The following is an 11,526-nucleotide window of genomic DNA, read 5'->3' on the forward strand; positions in this document are numbered from 1 at the left end:
TTATTTTGTTGAGGACTTGAAAGCTACTTGTAATCTGGCAGTTAGTTGATTTTTTGTGGAATAGTAACTTTATTTTGTTGAGGCTAGACAGCCACTTGTAATGTGAATGTTAGTTGATGTTGTTTTGGATTAGAGACTTTATTTTGTTGAGGCTGGACAGCCACTTGGTAATGTGAATGTTAGTTGATAAAGTTGTGGAATAGTAACTTTATTTTGTTGAGGTTGGACAGCCACTTGTAATGTGAATGTTAGTTGATGTTGTTGTGGAATAATAATTTTATTTTGTTGAGGCTGGACAGCTTGTAATGTAATCTGCCTAGTAACCTGTTTGGTTTGAAAATAGCTATAATAGGTATGTCTCTGTTCGCATAGTTGTTACCTTAGTTTGTTGCTTGTCTTGTAGTTAGAAACCTGGTACATTTTGTCACCTTTTGAATTTGCTTGATAAAAGTATATAGGACAAGACATGACAGGCAATTTAATGATGGTCTTTTCTTTATTCCCCCACTTGTATCCTACTTTGGCATATTAGCCAAAGGCTCAGTCTTTTCTTTTATTCTTCCACAGGTGTTTCAACAACCAACAAAGGTTGTAGTTGGTTAGCAACAAAGATTAGCAAATGGTGCTAATCTAAAAAAAAATGTAGGACTAATGATAAAATTTAAAATAAACTCACGGTTTTGTCCGACTTCTAGTAACCTCGCTATATCACTGTTGGTTGGAGACCTCAAGTACTCACCCCCAAAAATTGACATGATCGCCTTTACAAATTTCTTCATACTCAACCGTGCGGTGCTTTCTCTAATTCTTGCATACTCGTCCATAAGATCTGTCGTAACCCCATATGCAAGCATCCTAATTGCTGTAGTTATCTTTTGAAGGGAGGACAATCCAAGTCTCCCACTGGCGTCTCTTTTTTGGACAAAATAATCATCGTGAGCTTCAACTGCAGAATGTATGCGTAAAAAAACATTACGATGCATTCAAAACCTCCTCCTAAAAACGTTTGGCGGATATATTGACGGCTCAGCAAAGTAATCATTCCAAAGGCGCTCAAGAGCTTCCAATGGATTACATCGGATGAACATGCGAGGTTGAGAATTACGACAACGTGAAGCAGATGCTCCCTCGGCTGCATGTTGTTGTCTATGTAGGGCCATTGCTTGTATCATATACTCCTCATGATCAAAATAATCTTCATCTTCCATATGATCAATACTATTCAAAGGGATCCATAGGGAATTGGGAGAACAAAATTTGATGGAATGAAAGAAGAAATATTGGTTTTTGATGAGTGGGAAGTAATGAGAGGATGGATCTATTTATAGGGCTTAATCCGAGACTATTAGTTGTAACTAAAAAACTTGGTAAAAGAAGAATGGTTGGCACCATCTACTTGTTGGTTTCAAGAATTTTAGATATGAATGCTTGATATTGTGCATCGTGGAATGAATGTGTTTGTTAGCTTTTAGAATTGTAGATGTGATGTTTAGGTAGAGAAGAAGGGTTTGTGGAAGTGTTTGTTGGTTTCAAGAATTTTAGATATGACAATTGGGTAGAAGAAATATTTGTAATATGTTTGTTGGATGAAAGAATTGTAAATGTGTTGATAAATTCTATATATGATTGTTGGGTAGAAGAATGGTTGTCAAAATGTGTTTGTTGGATAATTAGGTTGAGAAAAAAAATTAAATCAAAAATAATAATTTAAGTATCAAATTAAATTATTAATTAACATATATTAGTGTAATTGTAAAATATATTATAAAAAATAAAAAATAATATTATATTATTATTTTGATGAATCCAATGGCTAATCCAATGTGGAGTTATGGATAAAGAGGTTTTAGATATATGGAAAACATGTACTTTTCATCAAATTTTGAAGATGAATTTGATGAATCCAATGCCAGTGCTCTAATATGAAATTATTTCATATATGATATATAATTATATACATTAGATATATAAAAATTGAATATATAATTATATATTATATACATAACTTATATATATATATAAATATTTTGTATAATATATAAAATTAATTTTTATATATATATTTTTTCCAACTGGTCCGGTTCGAATCGGTTTTCCAATTTTTCAATTTAAATTTACACCCCTACCCACAACATACAAACTCTAATCATACAAATGAAGAACATATCTCCAGATTGGAAAAGAAAAAGCCAACAAGACAGCCCAAAAAAAAAAAAAAAAATTTACGAAAAATACAAAAAATAAATACGAACAACCAACAATATACAAACCCATTAAAAAATATATGTTTTCACCAAAAATTCAAACCAACAGTAGGAGAAAAAAAACCCAGAAAACAACCAGACGAAAACATCAAACAACCCAGATGACAACACAGACGACAACACAGAACAAACCTCAAGAGACACTAACAGAAATTAAAACACAAAGAGAAGAGAGAAGATGAGGAGAAAACAATAGAAGAGAGAAGACACCAACAGAGAAAGTGAGAGAAATCGGAGGGAAAAATAAGAAAAAGAAAGTGCAGAAAAGAAGAAGAGAAGAAGATAAAAGAAATAGAGAAGACGAAAGAGAAATAAAAAGGTGGAAGAATGGGAAAAAAAATATAAAGTTGTACCCTGACACAATTACACTAAAAAGACCAAAATATCCCTACTTAAACGGACACAAAAGAATATAAAAGGACAAAAAAGATAAAACATCTAAAAAATGAACGAAATACATGAAGAACGACAATTTTACTGTTCACCTCTATCGCCACTTATTTATTCACTGTAGATATATGAATTCTACTATTCATCATCCCACATCCCATACCGTAGTTAAGCACCCACACATTCTATGAAAAATATCTTCACACATTATGAAAAAATTATAAGTGTGGAGCCGTATGAGAGTAAATAGTAGCTGATGCATAGCATTCCTCTTTATATATATATATAATATGAGAAATAATATATACAAATCGATGTATAAGTATCACGCAAGCCCTTTGTAAAAACGTGGACCTCATTATAGGAAAATATAAAAATTCATTTTTTTCTTAATTGAGCACACATTTTACAAAACCTTGTACAAAATTTGTACATTTAACATTTGAACCTATAATTACTCATAATATATATAAGTCGATTAAGTTCATCATCTAGATCGAAAATGGAAGCCCTTATGGCTCCAAATGTCAACATTTTGATGATCATGAATAGAACTTAGACATTGGCCACAACAAAAACATAGCTAAACTACAACTTAAGTACAACTTTGATCTTACTTGCATGAGTGGAACCTTATCCTTGGATAAAAAAAAAATCCCCATGCATAACTTTGGATCAGAGAGTATTGATACAAAGGTATCGTACGTACATTAGTTATCGTCTGCTTATATATATATATATATATAAATATATATATATATTCTCTATTATATAAGCAGCTATCAAGCCTCTACAATAATGAACAATGAATTCTTGTCCATCCGTGTGTCGTTCGAGTGTAGTATGTTTACTTCTTTTTTTATTCTTTTGTGTTCTTTTGTGTCCGTTTATATAAGGATATAAATGTCTTTTAATTTAGTATGTATTTTAATTTATATAAGGACATAAATGTGTCAGTGTATAACTTTAATTATGGGAAAGGGGATTGCTTGTGTCAGTAATCTGTATGTTTGTGTCAGTACAATTGTTTTTCATTTACTACTTTTTCTTTTCTGTCGGTTGCATTAGTGTATGCGTGTACATATAGATCATGGCGGTTCATCAGAAATCAGTTCATCATACTTTTTCTTTTCTCTTTCGTTCTTCTGTTCCATATTTGTCTCATCACTACACTATACATGAAATCAGGAAAGGAGAAATCCAGTTCTATGAGAACTAAATACACAAGACAAAGTCACTCACAAATGATATTAGATTGATAGACACAGACACATGCTTACTTAGACACACTAATAAAAAAAACTTTATGTCTACCCAGACCCAAAAAATGTGAAATTCTCATATAGATAAACTGAAAGAGACAAAAAAATTAAAGAAAAAAAATTAAAATCAGTAATCTTTATGCTTGTGCCAGTATAATTTTTTTTCATTTACTACTTTTTCTCTGCTACCGATTGCATCAATGCATGCGTGTACGTATAGATTATGACAGTTCATCAAACATCAATTCATCAAACTTTTTCTCTTCTCTTTCGTTCTTCCATTCTATCTATATCTCATCACTACACTATACATGAAACCAGGAAAAGAGAAAGATGAAAGTGAAAGTCTCATATAGATAAATCAAAAGAGACAAAAAAAGAGGAGAAAAAAAAACACAAATATTTAAAAATCTAGATCTAAAAAACAAATACAAAATACAAAAAACATTAAAAAAAATCTTCGACATGAATAGGCATGTCTTTTGCCCGTTACAAAATCTTTAGTGTTTTCTTTGTTTGCTTTTGGACATTTTTAGGAAATAAACAAAAGAAATCATACATGTTAATAAAAAATTGTGCCTGTTTTTTCCATATCTAGTTTGATTGGTTTTACAGTATTTTGATTAGTTTTGTAGTGGTCTAATGGGACGCCTTGGAGGAGAGTTAGGGGACATTGCACGTTTAGGAGAGTTTCGAAATCTTTAATGTTTTCATCTTGTGTTATTTGTTTGCTTCTGGATATTGTTCCTCATTACAGGTGGTTTTCTGGAAAACCTTTTTTGTGTTTTTTACTTCTCATCTCTAATGACATTAATTCTTTTCATCTTCTTGATGACGACATTTGTTCTGATAAAGACCAATTCGAATCTAGGAAAATCGATAATGAATTGGCTATTGAAATTTCAGAATGAGATATTGCTGCATCAGAAGCCCTTAATAGTGAACAACGACATGTCTGTAATTCAGTTTTGGGCAATTGCAACTGCTTCATTCGGTGTTGCTGCATCTATCCTTCCTGGAGGTCAAATAACACACTCGTGCTTTAAGATTCAACTGGATACTAATGAACATAATATGTGTTGTGTCAGTAAACAAAGTGTCATTGCAAAGTTACTAGGTGTAACAAGGTTAATTATATGGGATGAGGCCCAATGTCAAGAAAACAACACATCGAAGAATTAGATAAAATGATACGAGACATTAATGATTCAGAGTTAACATTCTGTAGAAAAGTTATCGTTTTTTGTAGAGATTTTCGCTAGGTTTTACCTGTGGTTCGTAAAGGAACAAAAAAAAAACAGGTTGACGCTAGTTTGGTTTCTTTCTATTGTGGCCTACATTGATCAAGCTTCGTTTGACTGAAAATATGCGAGCAAGATTGGATCCAGTTTTTTCAGAATATGTGTTAGAATTGGGCAACGGAATGCCACCAATCACAGTTGACGAAACTATAAAAGTTCTTGATGGCATGCTTGTTCCCTACGAAGATGACTGTATTTCTTTAAATCATTTAATAGATGTTATTTTTCATGATATTCATGAATATTCAATAAACATTTCAGCTATAATAAATTGGGTCATATTAACACCAAGGAACAATTATGTTGATGAAATAAATGCATTACTAATTCATAAGTTTCCTGGTGAGTTTAGATGATATTATAGCTTTGATGAAGCAATATATACTTCCGAACAATTAGTTATGAAGGATTTTTTAAATACTCTAACCCAAAATGGACTTCTTCCTCATGAATTGTTACTGAAGATAAACTGTCACATCCTGTTGCTTAGAAATATTAATCATTCAGAAGGACTATGCAACGAAACACGTCTAATTTGTTGAGCTTTTGATTGAAATGTCATTGATGCAGAAATCGCAGTTCGGCACCATAGCGAAAAAAGAGTCTTTATTCCAATGATCCCATTCTTGCCAAATTTTGATAAAAATAGTGGTTTTCCATTCAAACGAACACAGTTCCCTATTAGATTAAGCTTTGCAATGACTATAAATAAGTCACAATGGCAAATATTTGATTTTGTTGTGATATATTTACCTCAACCTGTTTTCTCACATGATCAATTATATTTGACTTTATCAAGAGGTAAGATTGCATCTACAATAAGGGTTTTGATACGGCCAGTGTCGACTGAATAATCAGAAAAGAATTGCACAAAAAATATTGTGTATATGGAGTTATTAAAATAAGCATGTTAAGATTAATGTTATATGTGTAATAATTCAGTTGTATAATTTAAGTTTAATTACTTAAACAAAATTACGCATTTAATAGAATTCTTTTTTCTGTATGTTTAGTGTTGTGTTCTTTAATTTATTGTGTTCTTTAATTCTCTTTGCAATTTTTTTTTTAAATTTAGTATTGGATTTACTATATTTACACATTTAATATCTTTGTATGTGAACAGCTTTAAAGATGCGGACGGTTTATACATTAATAAAATATATCACTCCAAGTACAAGGAATCGAAAAATCAAAATGATCGTGACAGACAAGTCACCCAAATGAACAGGTCAATGCTCACCAATGAAGTACCAAAACCTAACATTGATTGATCCAAATGTATAGTATTTATTTCTATCTATTGTATTTTATTTTTTTGGGTGTACTAAAAATTGGTAAAGGATTTTGTTATTTTTGCATCTTATCTATTAAGTTTTGTTATTTTATTTTTTTTACTACTGATTTGTAAAAAATCTTTAAAATATAATTTTTTTAAAACTAAAAAACAATTTAAAATCAAAGAAAATTATTATACTCAATTATTCATTACAATATTTTTTTTTTGTAAATTATTCATTTTAATTTCTTATACTATACAGGAAAATCGAGTGCAAGCGACAATCTTTGATAAAGATATTGACTGCCGAGATGATATTTTACATATTTTTCAGTCATACTACATCAGTAATGCATATGTGAGGCCACTGGATCCAAAGTAAAGAATTGAAATATATGAATATCAATAGATCTTAAATTCTAAAACGATAATTGAGGAAGTTCCAAATGATGAAGAACAATTGGAGCTACCAAAGTACCAACTCATTCCGTTCAATAAATTAGACGCTTACAAAGACTCAATTGTAGAAATAGGTAATTCACTCTCTATTTTAGAATATTTAATTATCAATATATTAAAAATTTAAATCTTATTTGTTAGATGTTTTAGATGTTGCAATTCATATCAAGCCATGTAGAGAGATGACTTCAGCGCATGGACCAACAACTATTCAAGAAATATATGTCATTGATCAAAGGTAAAAATATTTTTTGGGTAGTTCACTCTTTTAAAATTATGTTTCAATCTTTATTTCTTGCATATTCTGTTAATTCTTATTTTATTTCAATTTTATAACTTAAACCCCATATGTTTAACTATGTGAGGTCAATTTGTGCAAGATGAATGCAAAAAAATCTAGAAAATAATTGGGACAAAGCCAATTATACTTGGAACAAGGATAAGAGTTGGTTCTTATAATGATATTTTTAATAATTAACAATCTTATATTTTCTTTTATATTATATATGCTTGCATTAATCATGATCTCTATTTCCAATGAATGATTGTCTCTTTCATCATGTCCGAAAAGTAAATTTATGATCAATCATGTTCTTCCCGAGGTAACTTCATTGCAAGAGTGGTAATCGTTACAAATAAGTCGTTATTTGTTTCATGCCACTTAAATATTAAAATCTCCATATTTTTATTTCTTATGTTGTATTTGTTTTTATCATTTTTAAGGGCGGTGATTAATGATTCATTACTTAAGAGTATTATTGCAAGATGCTTGACATACCCGTCAACATCCTTGTCTTCTGTTGGTACTCGAGAAATAATCAAGAATTGAGATGCTGCTGAGTTGATCAAAAGTTTGCAACCCATGACAGTAAAATCCTGTTCTTCGTAACAAATTCAAATATTTATACAATCAATTTATCTAAAAAATTGTTTCTGATGTAATGTAGAAAGCAAAATTTTGGATAAAGGCGAAGATAATTATTGTTTACTTGCACCAAATATTTTTTTACATGTCATGTATTGGCTGTAATAAAGGATCTGAGTATGATTACAATGATAGCTTCCTTTGTTGCCATTGTAAACACCAAAACATTTTCCAACCACGATATGTATCTTTCAAATTTTTTGTTCTGTTTGATAATTTATGTGATAGATTTAATGTATAGCTTTTAATATTCTAACTTAAAATGATATTTTCATCAATTTTATAGTTTTTGAGCATATGTTCAACTCGATGATGGTACAGGAAGACTATCTGCTATTATGTTTGGTGAAGTTGTAGAGGAAGCATTCGGTTGTTCAGCAGTTAAGCTTATGAATCATGTTGGCGATGTATGTTTTCTTATTTTCCATTACCTTTATTGTTGTAAGTAAAAAAGTTCATCTTAGAATTTTTTACATATTTACTACATTATCTATAAGTACATTGAGGTTTATATTAAAAGACTATTGAAAGCAAATTATAACAAAAATTATTTAAATTGATTTTTATATACTTGTTTGTTATGCCAATTTTATTTTTATTTATAACATGCATAACAATTTAATTAAGAACGTTGCATTCAAAGATTTGTGTTAATTTACATGACATCAATTTTCAGCATATATGTTCTTTGAATTTTTATTAATCATGTAAGGCAATTAAAAATTTCATTTGCAGGAATACTTGCCATATATAAAAATTCTTGTAGCACAAGTTTCACAGAAAGACTAGAGATTGAACTTTTAGTAGACCCCAATCGACTCAACCAACAGCAGCACAAGAATTTCAATGTTGTCTCTATTGATGTAGTACAATATGACACAAAATAATGGATCATAATAAAAATATCAAATGACTCATATTTTGAACTAATGTTTTTGTTGGGTTTGTTGTTAAAACTATCAATGTTATAAATATGTGTTGGACTATATTATATTTTGAACTAATATTTTTGTTGGGCTTATATTAAACTTATCGCAAGCAATTTTGTTAAAATTATCGATATTATAAATATGTGTTAGACTATGTTATATTTTAAACTAATATTTTTATCTTTTAATTTATGCAAGCATGTAATTATTATAGTCTACTTAACTATTATTACCCCTAACTATTTGCTAGATTTCATATTTTTTTTCCATATGCCTTAATGTATTAATTGAAATACAATTTTTTAAAATGAGAGAGAGAGAGGGAGAGTAGTATTGTTCTGACCTAGTGTGTGTATATATATTTATATATATATAGAGAGAGAGAAGGAAGAGGGGGGGGGTGAGAGCATTGAGCTGCATGAAAAGGATAGAGTAGCTGATTCCTTGTCTTAACTTTGGAGACACTTTCGGTCCATAATAAAAGCTTTGTCGTCCATGACTTGATCTCAAAGTTGGTATTCAATAATTCAAGAAAAGTTGCGGGGAAGTATACGATCGATCTTCTTCCCTCTATCTCCCCGGCCCACTCCCCCTTCCATCCCTTTATGACAGTACACATGATTTCATCCTCAGGGCTTGCCTGCGCACAAAATTCAAATGGACGGTACCTCAAGTTGAGAAAATCAAGTATATAATATGAAGAAACATATTCAGATCGAATGCATTCAGCTAGATGATCATGAACGTACAACTTGGTTAATATATATATATATAGAGAGAGAGAGAGAGAGAGAGAGAGAGAGAGATATTTTGACTCTTAACTTATAATTATCTTTGCATTTATTCATTTTTAGGGCCAGAGAAATGACAATTTTGCACCCCAAGTGGCCAAGACGTTTTTTCTTTTTCGAAATGCACCTCATGGCTCAGACGTACATTACACACTACAACGTACAGAAAATACTTTCCTTTTTTTACGAAAATCTCCATCCGAATTAAAAAGATCATTTCCTCAGTTTGCACCCAATCACATCCATTAATTCATGCACTTTTAGATATGAAATAATCTTATATATATTTCTAGTGAATATTTGTAAATATCTCTCATTACAAATATTAAGAATATTACGAAATAATCTTGAAGTTAAAATAAAAATAAAAATAAATACGAAATGAAAACAAAAAATACCTTGCCCTCTAGCCCACATAGGTCACCTGTGGCGTGCGTGAGTTACTCAACGACTGTATGTAACATTATTTTTTATATTTTTATTCATTCTTATTTTTATTATATAAGAAGTGTTGGCCAATAAGATCAGATTTTATTAAAAAAAATAAGTTAAAAAAATAACATGATATGGGGCACTAGATTGTAATGCATTTTTTTTATTATAAATTAAACTTGACGTATTACATTAAATTAATAATATTAATTTATAAATTTATTTTCATGCATAAGGTCTTAAACCTAGCAATGACCATATGATTATTAATTTAGGAATTATATCTATCAGTTACTATTCACTTTCACACTTTATACCTATAAAAAAAAAATTTATAGGGTATTTTTCATATAAGAATATGGAGTGTGTGGTAATAAATAATGACTGATGAGAAAAAAAATTTCTTATTAATTTATTGAGAAATTTAATACTTTTGATAGTTGAGAATACAATTTGAAAAGGATGTTAAGTTAGTGGTTCAAGATTAAATTTTCCATTTGTTAAGACGTTTGATATGAGTTCGGGAAAGTAGGGTCATTTGGGCGTGTTGGGATCAGCTGTCAGACTAAGCTGACAACTTTTGCACAAGATTCCCAACTAGTAATTGAACTGTAATATTTTGTAACACAAAACAGATATGTTGGGTTTTAATGGTGTATATATATATATATATATATATATTTATATATATATATATGAGTTTTTCTTTATAACCTCCACTACATTCTACACTTTATATTTTTTTTAAGAGTAATGCTAGAGAGAAGTCATCATAGCAGTGTACATTTTACACTCACTACGTGGCTGCTTCTAGTTGATTGTTCTCAACACTCACTTGGAGAAATGTGTGGTCTAGATGATGTTACATCATGTGTATAAGATGGATGCTCTCAATAGTGACTTCTATCTATATATTTTTTTTTAATTTTTTAATATCTTTTTTTTAATTTTTTTTTAATTTATTCTTTTCTAATTATTTCAAATTTTTTATTCTTTATTTATATAATAAATATTTAATATAAGAAAAAATTAAAAAAAATATATAGCGTGAGAAAGTTGTAAAGATTTATTTTATATAAATATATATATATATATATATATATATATATATATGTGGGGCGTATTAAATACAGTCGGGCCCGGGTAAAGGGAATCCATGTCGTAACTGCTGATGTTGACTCAACTGCATTATGGTAAATGAATCAGAGAGAGGGAAGGAGTCAGACCATTAAAGGCATTCATGAGTAGTGTTTTATCCCTCAGTGGCCACCATTAAAGGCGGGCATGCATGCCTCAGCTAGCTTCTGAAATTGATGACAGAATGATCGAGGCACAACACTCAACACACAAAGCCACAATGCACTTAGCTAGAGACCCATCGATCACGATTGTACGTCTGCTTCCATGACGCTTCTGATCTGATTCGTCTTTTATATATATATATATATATATATATATAAGAAAAATCTAATTATAAATAATTATGTACATTAATAA

This window comes from Juglans regia, chromosome 2 (assembly GCF_001411555.2).
Source record: "Juglans regia cultivar Chandler chromosome 2, Walnut 2.0, whole genome shotgun sequence".
Taxonomy (NCBI): Eukaryota; Viridiplantae; Streptophyta; class Magnoliopsida; order Fagales; family Juglandaceae; genus Juglans; species Juglans regia.